We start from the raw sequence: 17250 nt of genomic DNA, 5'->3' as shown, positions 1-17250 counted from the left end.
ACTAGTCAGGTGCTCTGAGCCTCAACGGGAACTCCCTAAGCCGTTCAAGTTCACAGTCAGGGAATCAAGCATGCTCACGTTGCTGGGCAGCCGTCCCCCAGCACTCCGGGACTTTGTCATTTTTCCAAACGGAAGCTCTGTCCTCATTAAATGCTCACTCCCCTCCCCTCTGCCAGCCCTGGCCCCATCATCCCCTTTCCATCTCTTGGAAGTGGTTCCTGCAGGACTGCTCCTTTGGAGACCGGCTCAGTTCACTGGATACGATGTCTGCAGGGGTCATCGGTGTTGCGGGCTGGGTCAGCATTTCCCTCTTCTTCAGGCTGGATGATGTTCCAGCCGGCACGGGGGGACCACGTTTGTTCTCGGATGCTGGAGTTCGGATCAGGCTCCCTGAGCGAGTGGACCGGCGAGGCAGGGGCAGGCGGCCTTTTGCTCTTTCTCATTCCCACTGTTGGACTTGCTGCCTCGGGGGTCCGTTCCTGCCCTGCTTCTCGTCTCCGGTTATCAATACACGGTCATACACCGTGTGCCCAATCTCACTCTGACCCTCATCCGATGTCAGGCCTGTGCCTTCGGGGCCGAGGTGCCATGGGGGAGGGGTGCCGCTGAGTCTCTCATTCCCACCTGGTCTCTCTCCCCCACCCACCTGGCTCCAGAAGGGTCCAGAGGGCCCAGGGGCAGAAGGACACCTGGACAGCGCCCTGTGAGTGCTGCGGGTGCCTGCCGGGGGTGACAGCTTCCTTGGGGTCCTAGTGTGGGTGCAGGAGACCCCGTCTCTGAGGATCTTTTGCCTACGGCTTCCTTGAGGTAGGGAGCCTGCTGGCTGGCCACCCCTCATGGTCCCTCTCCTGGGGTCACTGGCCACTTCAGGCGGTCTTCGTGGGAGAGGTTGCTTTCAAGAGGACACGACCTGAGCGGCCCTCCTGGAGAGAAACCCCGTGGAGCCCTTGCCCCCAAACGTGGCCATGGCCCTGGCACCTGGCCAGGCTCTGAACAGCCCCTCCCTCACCTGGGCGGTCAGGGGAGACGCCCAGGCCTGGTTCTCCGGTTTGATGAGAGTGCCCCCGGCTCCCTGCCGTGCTGGGGGGCGCATGGTGCATGGGCACCTTTCCTTCATGGGCAGAACATCCTGCCGCCTCACCTTTGGCGGGCTCTTCACGTCCCCTTACCAGGTGGGAGGTGGGGGAGGGGCAGGCGTGGGCAGAGCCATCTCCCCAACTCCCGGCCGGTCCCCACGCAGGTCCCTGTCTAGGTCTGGCTCTAGGACGTGCCGGTCACGGGCAGACGGTCCTGAGAGGGACCCTCAGGAGGTGGTGTCACCTCCAGGCACACATGGAGCCACCAGCCTCAAAGGGGTCCCATCCAGCTGGGGGCGGGGGCGCGCAGGCACTCTCCCGCCTCGGAGAGTGGGCAGCACCCAGGGGCCAGAGGACTGTCCCCGGGAAGGAAGGGCAACTGTGCTGAGAACTTCAGGGGCAGCAAAGGTGCAGCCAGTGGCTCGAGATGCCTCCAGGGTCCGTGGATCAGCTGGACACTGGTCACGCAGACACACTGCGTGGCTCTGCCTTGGGTGCCTTTCGCCTGATGTTTAGTTGTCGGAAGGCAGGGTTGGGGGGGCACTCTCTGAGGCTGGGGGCCAAGGCCCCGGCGTCAGCCCTGCTTGTGGAAGACAGAACGGCGCCCGCCCCCAGCCCCGGGCTGGGCTTCGTCGCAGGGTCGTGAGTGGTCCACAGAAGCAAAGTGAGGGGTCTTCAGGGAACCAGCAGGGCTTTTGCGAGGAACGAGCCGTCAGTCAGGGGTGTCGCCGAGAGCCGTCAGCGCCTAACTCGCGCTGGCAGCCGGTGAACCAGGCTCCGGGCTGGGATGCCGGCTCTGGGCCAAGAGCGGGGAGGGTGTGCTTGGTCTGCGTGGGGGGAGAGCGTGGGAACCAGGCAGCTTTTGGGGTCGGGGCTGGAGGCCCTCCTGGTGCCTGTGGAGCCAAGGGTGGAATTGGGGCTTGCTGTCTCAGGGTGACGGGGGACCTCAGGAGCCCCCACCCTCCAGCTCAAGGATCCTCCCGCCCCCCCGAGGACGGGCTGCTCCAGACCCACAGGGCGGGCGCTCACCTGCAGCGGGAAGTGCCATGTCCTCTGCCAGGAAGGCTGGACCGAGGGGCCCGGGGCCCAGGCGGGCCTCCTTGTGCTTTGGCGGGTCCGTCTGACCCTCAGACACCCTGGCAGGTGGGCTGACCCTGGCCTGGCCAAGCTCCTCGTGGTCGGTTCGAGAGGCCTGCCAATCCCCGGTTACCTTCGGGGAGGGGCTGAGTCAAGTCCCCTTCCTCCTCGAATCTGGGCTGGTCCTGGCCACGTCCTTGGTGGAGTGAGGCTCTGGGGCTGGTCCTGGGCCCCGCTCCCCCGGGCCTCTTGGAACCCACCTGTGTGGCCTGAGCTGCCCTGTAAGAAGCCTGACGGCACGGCTGCCAGGACCTCCAGAGTGGCCCCAGACTCTGGGAGGGGAGCTGCCCCCCGGCCGTCGGGCCAGGTCAGGCAGGTCAGCGCCCTCTTCGGTGGGGCGGCAGCGGGGTGCACGGACGGCTGCTCCCGGGGCTGCGTGAACTCCGCTGCCCCGTCGTGTGTGTCATGACACCTTCTGGGCCACCCGGACACCCCCAAACCATCACGAGGAGCCTCCAAGTGGGTGACGCAGATGAGGTCACGGGAGTGAGAGACCAGCAGGCAAGGCGGGAGCTACCCCTTCAGAAGCTCAGGAACCTGCCCCGCTATGATTTTAGGGGCCCGTGGCCACGTGGGGAGGGGCCATTGCTTTACTCCTTTGTGGATTCAAATGCTAATCTAACCCGAAACACCCTCACAGACCTGCCAGAGGCCGCATAACCAAATACCGGGTGCCTTGCAGCCCAGTCAAGCTGGCACATAACAGAGGGCATCACCCCGAGCTTCCAATCATTTTTCTTTCGGGCCACAGGCCAGCAGGCCAGGCCATTTGCTGCTGCCCGTGAGCTGCTAATAGTCTCACCTTGGGCCACTCCTCTCCCTGTGCAGAGGGATGACTGGGCGTGAGGCCCCAGCTCTGCCCACCCAGGGTCCGTCACTGCTGCCTCTCCGGGCTCCCCGGGGGGGTCTTGCACCCTGATGCCATGCAGACTCAGCCTCTGGTCCGGCTCCCACACCATCCTGGAGCTGCCCACTGGGGATGCTCAGCCCCTTCCTTGGCAGCGGCTGGCCCCTGGCACCCGGGGTGGGCCCTGAACCCTGCCAGTGACTCTGATGAGCTGACGTCATTTCTCCTGCTCTGGGTAGGGTGGGACCAGTGATTTCTCAGGAGCTTCTAGAATGTCTGGTGATTTTATCCTACCCGCTACTCTCCCCCAGAAGGGAACTGCTGACATAATGGGACCACTGAGGGCCTCTGTCTGGGAGGACTTGTGAAATAATAAAAAGCATACTTTTCACTATTTTGGAGCCCTTCCTGTGTGCCCAACACTGTAAAAGCATTTTCTAGTCATGGGTGATTCCTGTGGGTCCCACGAGGTGTGAAATCCCCTCCTCCCCTTGTAGGGGAGCCAGGCTTGGGGTGCCCAGGGCCACAGAGACGGTGACATGGGGGTGGAGGCCAGATCCCCTCTGACTCTGCTTCCTCCAGAGCTGAGCCCCTGCTCTACCCCAGGAAGCCGGAGGCCAGCCCACCCCAAGGGCTCCTGCTCCTGTGGGTCCAAGGGAGAGAGAGCAGACCAACCCCACTCCCGGCGCCAGAGCTTCCCCCCAGCCTGAGCTGGGGGCAAGGGGCTTTCTTTCTTTTCTTTTCTTTTTTTCTTTTTAGGGCCGCACCTGTGGCATCTGGAGGTTCCCAGGCCAGGGGTCTAATCAGAGCTGCAGCTGCCGGCCTGCACCACAGCCACAGCTACGCCAGATCCCAGCTGCCTCTGCGAGCTACGCCACAGCTTGATGCAACTCAGGATCATTAACTCTCTGAGCGAGGCCAGGGATCGAACCTGCAGCCTCCTGGGCACTATGTTGGGTTCTTAAGCCACCGAGCCCCAGTGGGAACTTGAGGGGCTTCCAATCAACATTGAGCCTGAGGTGTTTTGTTAGCGAGACTCCGTTTTTTAAATCCACTTTTTATTTTGGACCAGGTTCAGATTTATAGACAAGTTGCAAAGACAGTTCCAGGGTCTCTAGCTGCCTGCAGCTGTCATCACCAGGACAGGTCACCAGGGCGCCTGGTCACAGCCAGGAAAGAGACCTGACTGTTGAAAAGCTCTGGCTTCACTTGCACCTTCTCTGCTAACGCCCTATCCCGTCCCGGGACTCCTCCCGGGATGTCACAGCCTGTTTGGTTAAACTGGGGCTGAGGATGAAGGGCCAGTTGTGATGTTGGATGGAGCTGCTTTGGGGAGCCTGGCTCTCAGCGGGGGGTTCTGTGCGCATTCACAAAGCAAGACTCCGCAGTCACAGCGGCTCTGGGAGGCATCGGCTCACTATCTGTCGTCCCCACCCTCCTAGCACGCGTCGCCCTTGGTCGGCTGGCATCTGGCACAGAGCAGGTGCACCATACATTTCTGTTACATGAATGAATGTGGGTGGGGGTGGTGAGGCCCATGGACAGGGCAGCAGCCAGTGGGGGAGGAAGGGCTGGGGACCCCCCTGGGGACACCTGAGCTGGGCATGCGTGGGAGGGCCTGTGCAGTGGGCCGCCTGGGGGATAGATAACACCCTTTCCTTGCCAGCAGTAAGGCACCCCCACTCTGGCTGCTCCCCCTTCAGGGCTGGCAGAATCCTGTCACTGCCGTTGGAGCCACACCCCTTCCTTTCATAGGCATCCAGAGTGCCACCAGGTCTTGTGGTCCTTGGTCTTGACCTTCCCCTCTCCATGGCCCCCCGAACCCCCAGACACGTCTGAGCCAGAAGGACCCAGCTCAGATTCCGGAAGGCTGTCCTGCTCCTACTCTGGACAAGCCCCTGCAGGCCACAGGGGGCCAGCGGCCACACCTGCAGCCGGGGGTGACCTCGCCACCAGCCAGGCCTGAAGTGAGCAGGTACTGGGGCTTACGGCGCTGAAGCCCCTCACTGACCCGCCTGATGCCTCATTTCAGGGAGGACCGTCTAAGGCCCGGAGGAGAGCTGGGGTCCAGCTCAGACGGTCCAACGCAGAGGCCCCCATTCTCCTGCCCCAGGGGAGGCAGACCCCCTCTCCCTCCTGGCGAGGGCTCGTGGGTGATGGGCAGCAGCCGTCCTCAGGGGATCTAGACACAGCAGGTGTCGGGGAGGCTCACACGAGGTGCCTGGGAGCGGAGGCCGGGACCCGAGAAGGTCTTTGCCTCCGTTTTGACCCTTGGAGCGTCATCTTCCGCTTCCAAGTTCCCCCGGAACTCCCCCCTTAGGGGGCGAAGGTCCAGCTCTGGGACACCCCTGAATACATATTTCAGTAACGACCCACGTTATTAGCCATTAGAGCCTTACAATTGCATTATTAACAAGAAATCTCAGTAGATGTCTAAAACGCATGCAAGCACTCGATATTCCACATCTGATCATAATTAAAAGTTAAAAATATGAGCCAGAGGGGGGCCGGCTGTGACAGATTTGCTGCATGGGGCTAATGGAGGCATTATTAACACGAGCAACTTGCCGGAGGCAGGCTTGGCTGGCCGCCCGGCTTAAAGACGCACGTGGAGGGCGCTGAGCGCCACTGACCCGCACGTCAAGGCAGGGAGCAGCTCCGACGCCCGGGCTCTGCCCTGGCCCCTACGCCTGAGGCCCTCTCTGCTGACCAGGAAAAGGGGCTCCAGGCTGGGGGTGGCAGGCAGCGGTGGCGGAGGGGTGGAGCAGGGCGTGGGGAAGGGGATGCAGGTGAAGCGGGGAGAGTTGGGTGGCGGGGGCCCGGCTGGGGCCCGTGGCCCTGGTCCCTGCCTTCTCCCAGGGGTGGCCAGCACCCCTGGCTGGTCGATGTGGAAAGCCATGGCCTTTCGCCCTGGTCAGGCACCGCACGGAGCACCTGCGGGCTGGACTTTGTCGACATCCTCCCTCCCTCACTCCACGGGGGCTCACCCGGGAGGGCTCCCACACGACGTCCCGCAGCCCCTCGTCTGTCTCAGGGACGGCGGCCAGAGGACTGGCCCAGGAGGGGAACCAGCCATCCCGGGCCTCAGTGGGGGCCGGCATCCGGGCAGTGCCTCGGGCCGGCTGGAGGGAGGGGGTGGGGACAGGGAAGGACGTGCCCAAGGCCGAGGCACCCCAGGGGCCGCCCTGGGTGCTGGCTTTGCCCTGATCCCACCCTCCACTGAGCATGAAGAAGGACGATGGCTCACGGTCGGCCTCTGCTGCTCTCGGGTTGACCTTGAATTTCTTCCCACAACTCAGTCTGGGCGCCTGGTTTCCGCTTCCTGCTGCTTCCTGTGCTCTGGACGGACGGTGCTGACACTGGCTGGGGGCCAGGTCCTTGTCTGCCTGGCAGCGGGGTGGACGACGGCCCGGGTCCTGGGCTCTGGGGGCTGCCTGCCTCGGTTTCCCACTCTGAGTCGGGTATCGTCGCTGGTCCTGAGCAAGGCTCGCTCGGTCCAGACACAGCCCGGGCCCCTGGCAGCCGGGCCCAGTGCTCCTCAAGGGGGAACGTGCTCTGAGGGCCCCGGGGAGCTCGTGAAATTCAGGTGCTGATTCAGTGGATGTGCGAGTACCCGGTGGCGGCCGTGACCCATCACGCGTTCCTAAACAGAGCTCTCTATCGATGTCAAAAGCCGGCCATCCGGAGCTCCCTCTGTGGCTTAGCAGTAATGAATCCGACTAGCATCCGTGAGGATGTGAGTTTGATCCCTGGCCTTGTTCAGAGGGTTAAGGACCCGTGAGCTGTGGTGCATGTCTCAGATGCGGCTTGGATCCTGCGTTGCTGGGTTGTGATGCAGGCCGGCAGCGGCAGCTCCCATTTGATGCCTAGCCTGGGAACTTCCATATGCCATGGGTGAGGCCCTAAAAAGCCAAAAAAAAAAAAAAAAAAAAAAAGAAGCATCAACCTGCTCAATATTCCGCATCCGGTGGGAGCCTGTGGACCACAGTTCTGGAGGCCAGAGGCCGAGTTCCAGGTGCTGCGGGGCCACGCTCCTTCCGAGGCTCCAGGGGAGGGGCTTCCTTGGCTCCTCTGGCGGCGGGTGGCCCCAGAGGCCCCCGGGCTTGTGGCCGCATCACCTCACCTCTGCTGCTGTCCTCATGTGGCTTCTCCTCTTGGTGCCAGCTCCCTCTCCCGCCTCTTGCTCGGACACGTGTGCTGGCCCGTGGGACTGCCGGGCTGGTCCCTGACGGTTACACCTGCAAAAATAACTTTCTCATATAAGGTCGCATTCAGGGATCAGAACGCAGGTCTCTTTGGGGCCCTTATTCGGCCGACCCCAGGCGTCTAGGGTGGGACCCGCCACCCTGACATGTTCCCTCCGGGGTGAAGCGGACGCTGCTGGCCTGCAGACCGCGCCCGGAGTGGCCGTAGAGGACCTGGACCTTGGCACGTGCAGGCTCAGGAGCATCCCGGGAGGGCTGCCTGGGGGAGAGGCCGAGCCCACTCAGTGGGCACTGAGGTGCAGCCCCTGCTCCCAGGGTCATCCGTTTAGCTGGGGCCACAGGGCTTTGGCTGCATGGGAACGTTCTGGAACCCGCCCATCTCCTGCTCCTGCCTCCTCTGAATGCCGTCTGAGTCCATTTGCTCTCTCACCAGCTGCTGCTGTGAACTGAAAACCTGCCCAGCTCAGGCTGGACCCCAGGCCTGCAGGTGCCTGAGGGCAGTGAGTGCCAGGGAGTACGGGTGCGGCTTTGTCACCAACCGGGGCTGCTGCCACGATGTTTCACTGTGACGCAGCTCACGTGCTGTGGAGGTCACCTGCTCAAAGTGTGAGATCAGGGCTTCTAGTATATGCACAGAGCTGAGTCTATTGCCTCTAAAGAGACCTGGTCCCTGAGTTCCCGCTGTGGCTCAGCTGGTCAAGGACCAGACACTGGGTCCATGAGGTTGCGGGTTTGAACCCTGGCCTTGATCAGTGGGTTACAGGATCTGATGTTGCCGTGAGCTGTGGTGTAGATTGTAGGCGTGGCTCGGATGTGGCGTTGCTGTGGCTGTGGTGAAGGCCGGTAGCTGCAGCGCTGGTTCGATACCTAGCCTGGGAACTTCCATATGCTGCAGGTGTGGCCATAAAGGAAAAAAAAAAGAAAGCTGGTCCCACCAGCCATACCTCACCCGGTCTGCTCACCTGCTTCCTCAGACTTGGGCATGTATAAGCCTCTGCCAGTGGCCGCCGAGTGCCAGGACAGCAGCCTGACCTCTGGGACACGGAGGGTGCCGTCTTCAGGGCTGGGTGATGGGCTGTGCTTCAGGTCACCTGCGGTGCTGGCAGACAGCAAGTGCTAATGGCCCACTGGCGGGCTGTCCTGAGGAGCCAAGTCCCTCTACATGCTCGCTCACTGCAGAATGGCCCCTTCGAGAAGCCAGGAAGCAGAGCCTGGAAGGTTCTGTGTCTCCCCAAGGCCACAGGGGCTAAGGGTGTCAGAATTCAAAGCTCATCTCTCAGATGCCACAGCTGCGCTCCTGAGGCCCCTTCTCTGCGCAGCCGGCTGCTGGGGCTGTTAGGGGAGGGACACGGTCGCCCACTGTGGCCCCAGCAGCCATATTAAGAGGACCGGGCAGTCAGGGTCCGGGGGGGATGTGGTCCCAGGGGCCCGTCTCTCAGAGGCAGGCGGGGTTCTCCAGGGACGCGGCGCCATGGCAGAGGCGTGACCCGTGGCAGAGGTGTGCCAGGCGCTCACCTGGACCCTCGGGCCCTCTTTCCTGTGCCCGTCTCCCCGGCCTCTGTCCCCACCGCAGGGGCCTCTGCAGTGGCTGGTCTGGGACAGAGCGGGGGACTGTGGGGGCGGGAGCTGGGCAGTGGGAGTGAAATGCACACGCACGGGGCGGAGCTCCACCCTCTGAAAATTACAAAAAGATGATTTATGACGGTGGCTTTCCGGGGGCCTGTCTCCTCGCTCAGGATTCTGTAAATGGATAAAGAGGAAGAGATTTAATTAGGAGCCTGGAGCGGAGGAGTGGTGATTAGCAAAGGCTCCTTTAATGCCCTGTGTTACAGGCAGTTAATTACACAGATTGCCGGGGAATTAATGTCGGGCCCTGCTAATGATTTTTTGGGGAAGAATAATTTTATTTACACAACAGGGGCTGCAAGAATTATCAAAAGAAGAAAAATGGGGTGGCAGAGGACCAACTGTTTCTAGGGGAGGGGGAGGTCTCTGGTCCTAGGATGCTGAGGGACCCCAGGGCCAGAGCTGGGTCCAGCTCTGCCCACCAGGTGGAAATGCAGGGGCCTGGGCCCCCTCCAGTGTAACTTGCTGAGGGCAGCTGCCCCACCCTGTCTGGTCTGACGCTGCCACGGCCCCTGTGTTTCTCAGGGGCTGTCCAGCTCATCTCCAGCAGCATCCCTGGCCCTTCCCCCCCCCACTAGCACCTAAGCGTCCGAAGTCCAGGGTAAGAAAGGCCGGTCCGGCTCTCGGGCATTTACAGTTTATAGCCCGAGACCCGCAGAGAGGGAGGCGGGTGGACGTAGAGGCCCTGCGTCTACAGGGCCGCGGTGCCCGGCAGCTGCGGCAACCAGGCTCTTTCTCCAGGATGTCAGGAGGTGAACAGGCCCCCGCGGTCCCCAGCTGGCCCAGGGTCCGCCCGCTGGCTCTGCTACGTGGGACGGGGCGGGGTCTACAGGCTGAGGGGGTCCTGGCAACGAGGATGTGCCCAGAACCAGGTGCCCACCCAGACCTGGCCAAACCGCTCACTGTCCATGGAGGGCCAACCCCAGCTCCCCATCCTGTGAGCTGCGGTGGGCTGGGGCCCCAGATGGAAGCTTCTGGGTTTAGAGAAGGACACGGGACAGGGTCAGAGGGACACATAGACACAGAGACAGACAGAGACAGAGAAGAGAAAATGGGGTTTCCACTTGCGAAAGGCCTGTGTGGAGACCAGGCCCCACGGGGCCGTGTGTGTGTGTGTGTGTGTGTGTGTGTGTGTGTGTGTGTGTGTGTGAATGCTTGGTGCACAGGTGCACACAGACTTACCTGCTCATGGGTTGCCAGACAGGAAGGGGAGCGTCACCGGGGACTTGGCCAAGGTAACCCACAGTGTTGCAGCACCTCCCATCTGGGTCACCTGTCAGCACAGGCTGACTTTCCCTGACGCGTCCCACCCAGAGGCCATAACTGCCCCCTGTCCTGGCAGGGGCCTGGGCACAAGGGGTCAGGCTGGTCTCTGGAGCTGGGGCCTGTTGGCAGCTACAGGCCCGGGCATGTTGGGTGGCAGCTTGGTGCAGGCGAGCCTCCTGCCCACCCCCCCAATCCACGACCTAATGAGTCCTGGAGCTACAGGTGCAAGCCCCCCCCCCCCCACCCCCCCGCCAGGTTCCCTGATTGAGCTGGTTGGGGCCATGTGCCCCTTGGTGCCCCACAGGAGGAGAACCCAGGGGCCGGGAGGCTGGGCCTGAGCAGGTGCACGAGGAAGGGGGCCAGTCTGAGCTCAGCCCCAGGGTCCAAGAGGGCGCTCCTTGGGGCAGCGCCTGCCTGGGGGGCCCCTCTTCCTCCCAAGCTTCCTGAGTCTGGCTTGTCTTGTCTCTTCAGCTACAGCCAGACATTCCTCAGGGAAGCGCGTGAAAGACAAACTGAGTAATTTCAGTGATTCCACGTATGACTTAGATACTCTGCTCTAATAATCAGGGGAGAAACCAGGATGAATGGTGAAATTCATGCTAATAATTTACATTCAATTTTTGTCTTCACTTAGAATGACACTAAATAGCAGCAAATAAAAAACCTCCGGTGGTGGAAAGACAAGGCTCTGGATCTCGAGGCCGGTAACACCCCTCACCTGCTTTTTTTTGGGTCAGGGCTCCGCATTCACCTTTTGCTCTGGGCCTGCGCCTGTCCCCCCCACCCCCCCAGCTTCCTGCCCCTCCTCCCCCGTGCCACCCCCACCTCCACCCCGTCCTCCCGGCCCGGCTGCCGCTCAATGTCCGGCCCGGAGTCCAGGACGTCCTCACCCAGGCGCCTTCGCCCCCCCCACTCCCTCCTTGCAGCCACTCCCCTGGTTCACCCCCTTCCCCACCTGGTCCCAGCGGCTCCCACCCTGCAGGGTGTGCAGAGAAAACCTCGCTGCTGTGCTGACTGGGTGCTGCGGCTGGGCAAGTATCTGCCAGGCCTAAGCAGATGACCCCTGAAGCCCTTTGCCCTGTAGGCGCCTGTGGGCCCGATCTTGTGGCTCCCAAGCTAACTCTGCCCACCTTGCCCTGCCCACCACTACCAGGACCCCTCCCCTCCTGCCCGGCCTGCCCAGCCCCTCAGTGTCCGTAGGCAAGCTGGCCACGGCTACTGACCAGTCCTGGGGTCGGATGCCTCCTTTTTCCTCAGCAGGAATGGGCTCAAGGCCTCGGTCACAGGAAGGAGTCGTTGGGCCGCTGGGGATTCTGCCCCGTGTGGGCTGAAGGTGGAGCAAGCTCTCGCCTCTGGGGACCCAGGAGCATCCGTGGAATGGACCTTCTGCCCTTCGGTGGCTGCCCTCATGCCCACCCCGCTGGGTCTCCTTGGAGCAGCCTCTGCGCCTGCAGGAGGGCAGGGAGGGACGGGATGGAAGATTCTGAGCGGGCCCCGTCAGCCCCTCAGCGCAGGCCCCTCTTGGCGGATGTGACTTTTCCCGGTTCCCTGTCTTCCGGCCGAGCCTGGCTCCGCAACCGTCGACCCGGGGGCCGGGCGGGGTCCCTGCACACCATGGCTGGCCTGTCCCAGGGTTAACTGCGGCCACATCTCCACCAGGAGCAGGAAGATGGGCGAGAAGCCGGCTCTGTGAGTGTGGGGAGGGCCGGTTTCCATGGCGCAGGGAGAAAGGCCTGGGGGAGCTGGGATTCCGGACACGGCCCTGTGTCCACCCCTTCCTCCATCTGGGCCCCTTCCCCTCTCCCCTGGGGGCGGTTCGCTCCCCTCCACATTGGCTGTGGAGGTTGGGCAGTTTGGGAACAGAGTGGCCGGCGGGGCTCCCGGATGCCTCAGCAGCTCCAGCTCTGTAACTTCCACGGGCCCTGCCCCGCCCTCTCTGGGTGCCCCCCCACCCCCGGGGGGGGTGATGCTTCCTCCCAGCAACACGGATCTCAGGGCCTTTGGTTGCAAGACCCGTCCTGTCCAGCTGCCCCTCTCTGCCAACCCCCAGGACCTCACAGCTGACAAAGGAGACGGGTCCCTCTGCCCCCTCCTTCCAGTCTGCCAGCCGGAGTGGGATTTGGCAAAGCTGGACGAGAAAGCACAGAGCCTGCCCGGCTGGACCCCGAGGTCTGATGCTCTCTGCGGCATCCTCCCTGGGGCCCCAGGGTGAGCCTCCCCTCTGAGCCTCGACCTCCACCCCTGGGAAGTGGGGACAGCAGCCGTGTGGCCCTCCTGGGCCTGCTCTGGGGCCTTTCGCAGGAGCGGTGAAGGTGGCGGTGCCCGGGGCCGCCCTGTGGGGCCTCCCACACTGGCAAGGACAGAAAGGCTTGTAATTAGCGCCTCCCGTGTGGACGGCTGACAGCCGCTGGCCAGGAGCGGCTTCCGGCTTTTTAAAGGTCCCTGCGACTTTGTCTGGCTGTTAATTCGCACTGTCTGCAGAGAACGCAAATGTCACTTCCTGCCGCCGCCGACGGGCTGATCACAACCCCTAATTAGCGGCGTCTGAAATAATGAGGTTTCCTTGTGTTCTCATTACATGGAAATTACTTCCGAAGAGCAATTCAGAGGGGCTTGTGGGCCTGGGGCAGCCCTTTTGTGAGGGGCGCTGGTCCTTGGGACGGGGCGGGCGGCGGGGGGGGGGGGGGGCGCCTTTGCCTGGAGAGGGGTGTGCAAGGGAGTGAAACCCAAGGCAGGGGCTGAGGTGGGTGGCCCCGGAAGAGTTTGGGGGCCCCTGTGGGCAGGCCCACCTCGGAGCACAGTGACGGGGAGGTGGGAGGCTGGTGGGGAGGGACCGGTTCATCCCAGCGGGGCTTCCTGGGCTCCGGGGCAGGGGCGCGTCTTGCTCTCCCCTGGAAGGGACGCTTTTCAGCAAACCCCAGACAGTCACTAAAATTTCACGGCTCCCCTTAAGTGGAGGACCGTTGGCTCTAACCTCAAGCCTCGTCCGGGCCACGCTCCGGGGTGTCTCCCGTTGGCAGCCGAGGCGACTCCAGGATGTTCGGGAAATGAGCTGTCACCCAGCCGCCGGAGGACAGGTTGGCCCGGCGCTCCCTGGCTGGGCGGCCATCAGATTGAATTCACTCCCAAACGGGGCTTTGTTAACACAGCTGTTAAGCGCCTGGTGAGTCTTTTCTCCTGGTCTACACTGTAGGAATTCAGGGCTCTGCCTGCAGGGATGAACGTTTCATAGTAAGTGGAGCTCGTGCTGTGCTGGCCTGTGTGCGCCCCTCACTGGGCACGGCCAGGCCATGCCCGGCGGGTCCGGACAGCATGCGAGGGCCCACAGCCGGCGCGGGTGGGACCCCCAAAGCCAAGAAGCCCATGGTGAGCCCTGGAGGGCAGTGTGACTCTGCCGCCTGGAATCTACCTGCTGCTGTGGCCGCTGTCCATGCAACTCAGAGCCAGCTCCATGGAGCCCAGATGCCCCCTCCCCAGGAAGCTTTTCCTGCGCCCCCTGTGGCCCCTGACCCACCTGGCCGTCTGTCTCTGCACACCTCACACAGCTATGAATCAATGTGTGGGCTCCTTAGGTGGGGGCCTGGCAAACGCTAGATGTCCAGGGAACATTTGAAAATGCCCGCATGGCTGAAAGAAAGTACAAATATGCATTCGTTACTTAACATGCACGGGTGAGCGCCTGGCTGTCCACGTGGGCTTTGCGACACTGGCCACCAGCAAACACGCCCCGAAGGACTGGCCGCAGGCGGGGGGACCAGGGCAGTGACCCTCCAGCTGGCAGCCCCATTTTGGGGGACAGGTCTGGGAGCCTCCCCTTCCGGGGTGTTGGCTTAATTGACCTTCTCCCAGCTCAGCTCGGAAAGGAGCCCCTTCCTGGCATGAGGGGCCCCCGCCCTCAGCACCCTGGACAGCGTTTCTGAATTGCTGCCCTTGGAAATGAGACGCGGGGAAAGCTCCCTGATGCCAACAGCCCTGATCAGGGTGCCTGGTCCTCCCACCTGGGCTGGCACCATGTGATGCTGGCTTGCTTCTGCGACGGAGAAAAGGCCTAAACGCACAGATGACTAGGCCTGTGGGTGATGACGGAGGAAGACCTGCCCTGCGGCCACGTGGCGGGCATGCCGTCCACATTTTCAAAGAATGCGTGGCGGATGAATGAGGCGTGGCACCTGACTCGGGGGCCTGGGTAGAGGTCCACGGAACCCTGCCTGGTGGCCTCCGGGACCCTCTCACCTCCAGGACCCTCAGCCCCCCTGCAACCCTGGCTGGAGGTCACTCGTCTGAGGACACTCAGGGCCTGAGCTCCGTGGCACTGGCCTTGAGCAGAGGGCCCGGTCACCCACCTGCTGCCAGGCTTCATTCTTTAGGGCTCCTTTTTAAAATTTACCTTACTAGGAGTTCCCGTCATGGCGCAGCGGAAATGAGTCCGACTAGGAAGCATGAGGTTGCGGGTTCCATCCCTGGCCTCGCTCAGTGGGTTAAGGGTCAGGCGTTGCCATGAGCTGTGGTGTAGGTCGCAGACGTGGCCCGGATCTGGCGTGGCTGTGGCTGTGCCGTAGGCCGGCAGCTGTAGCTCTGATTTGACCCCTAGCCTGGGAACCTCCACATGCCGTGGGTGCAGCCCTAAAAAGAGGCAAAACAAAAACCCCCAAACCACAGCAGTTCCTGCCGAGAGTAGCCTTGTGCTGGCCTGTGTCATCAAGAGTATCACAAGCACAGGGACCACTCTACTCCCGCCCCGCTCTGGGTGCCCGTGTGTCTCGCAGGCCAGGCCAGGCTGCCCCGTGCTGGGCACCGCTGATGAGGGGCACGTGTGCCCTGGTCTCTGCCCCTCTGGAGGCCACTGGCTCCCTGAGGCCTGAGGAGGGAAGTTGGCCCCTGCCACCTGTCCTCCCCCCAGCTTCTCACCTGCACAGAGTCATGGGGACAGGGGACGCTGAAAAGTCCCGTGCTTTCAGGCCAGTCCTCCTTGTTCCTTTTACCGTCGGGGCAGGTGGCCCAGGGTCCTGCCCAGACCCGTGAGCTGATAATGCTGCTGGGGGCCGAGGGGCCGGAGGCCAGGCTGCTCCCAGACCTTCCTGTGTGTGTCCTCTTAGTGGGCGGGCCCTGGGTCCCGCAGCGACCAAGGCAGTCAGGGCCCAGCCTCTACCTTCAGGGTCGATGGGGAAAGTGGCAGCCGTGCCGTAGCCTGCCAGGACCGTGAGAAGGGGCTCAAGGAGGCCAGAGCACCGATGTGGACAGCAAAGCCAGTCTGGAGGGCTTCCTGGAGGAGGGGTCGTCCAAACAGAGATTTACAGGGCAGGTAGCAGTGAGGGTCGAGGGGCACCAGGGGTGTTTCCAGGGCATTCCTGGAACAGCGACCAGCCAGCACAGGGTGACGTGATCTGGAATGGTGACGCCTCCAGCAAAGGCCACCAGGACACGCCCTTATTGTTGGCTGCAGCTGGGAGGTACGCATATTCTGGGGACCACGGTATCTGCGCAACAGGTGTTAGCAGGGCTCGGGCGGTGCTAAGTGATTTTTGGAGGGATTCAAGGAAGTGGAGGTTGCTCCGGATGGGTTGCTGCCAGGAAGCGGCTGGGGGTTTGATCTCAGGGTAGATAATGGAGAGAAAGGAGCTGGCTAGGTGCGGGGGCGGGGGGAGTGCTGCTGCGTGGTGGGGGAGGGTGGGGATGCTGTGGGCAAGGGGAGCGGATGAGGACCCCAAGCTGGTCGGGGCTGGGCATGCTCGGGGGCATCAAAACCCCTCTTCACTTCGGGGCGGAGACTCAGGCCCCGGGGGTCCTGAAACCCAGGAGCTGTGGCCGCTCACCTGTCTGGGTCTGGGGAGCTGGAAGGAAGAGAAATACCCTCGGAGCCTGTTTACACCCCGCCGCCCAGGCCCTGCCTTCCACCTGCACCACTCAGCTCCGGGCACCTGCTGAACCCCTGGCCAAGCCCTGAGTGTATCCTTCATTCTTCATTCCCGCATCTTTTCATCTTTTTCATTGTAAGTGTATTTTGCAAGGTTGAAAACAGTCTCATGTAGGCGGCAGGTAACTGGCCCAGCTAGTGTGGTTCTTGCCCAGCTGGGACCTCCTGTTCTGGAAATTCACGGGCAGAGGACGGCTGGGCCTGGCTCTGTCCTGAGTGCGGTCTGGCTGGGGGCCGGGGGTATTCCCCAACTTTAACTGCCCTCCCCCCACCCCATCCCGCATCTGCCCGGGACCCAGGCTCACGTCCTCCCCGCCTCCTGCCCTTTCCTTCCTTTCAATAAAGGTCAAAGTGATAGAGGGAGTTCCCGTGGTGGCAGCGGAAATGAACCTGACTAGTATCCATGAGGGTGCGGGTTTGATCCCTGGCCTTGTTCAGTGGGTTAAGGATCCGGCGTTGCTGTGGCTGTGGTGTAGGCTGGTGGCAATAGCTCCGATTCAACCCCCAGCCTGGGAACCTCCATGTGCTGAGGGTATGGCCCTAAGAAGACAACAAACAAACAAACAAAAACATTGCAGCAGAATGAACTCCTGTTTCATGACACCCAGAGTGTCCTCGTCCACCCCCCAGAGGCAGGTGGCATCATCTCCATCTTACAGCTGAGAGCACTGAGGCTGGGGTCAAGGGCTTGGAGCTCGGAGCTGGCTTTCCTGCCACGCTGTGTCCCCTGAGTCTGAAATAGGACAACCAGGGCACCTCCTTCATCGCAGAACCCCCAGCACCTCCTTTTGCCCATGTGGGGAGCACCTGGGGGAAATTGTTTCACTCCCTCCCAAGTTCCACTGGGGGCAGCAGGGCGGGGGTGGGGGGGCCGCCAGGGAGCGGGAGGGGAGCAGCCCTGAGTCCACGTGTCTGGCAGCTGGTGCCTCTGATTTGCACGAATGAGCAGGCACTGCCCCCAAGAGCCCCTTGGCGACTAGAAGGCCGTGGTGGCGTCCTTCTCTTAACTGCGTTTGGGTGAGAGGGTTGTAGCCGCAAAAGAGCCAGGGACGGACGCTGGGGAAGTGCATCCATGTGGAAGAAAACGAGACAGATCCTTGGGCTTCAACCCAGGCACACCGCACCATCTTTGCTGCCTTGTGACATCGGAGGCCCCCCTGGGGGGGGCACCTTCAGGCT

Source organism: Sus scrofa, chromosome 1 (assembly GCF_054392235.1).
Source record: "Sus scrofa isolate SSC_HxYL_T2T_F1_AM1 chromosome 1, Sscrofa_HxYL_maternal_Yorkshire_Landrace_v2.0, whole genome shotgun sequence".
Lineage (NCBI taxonomy): Eukaryota > Metazoa > Chordata > Mammalia > Artiodactyla > Suidae > Sus > Sus scrofa.
This window is presented reverse-complemented; position numbering follows the sequence as displayed.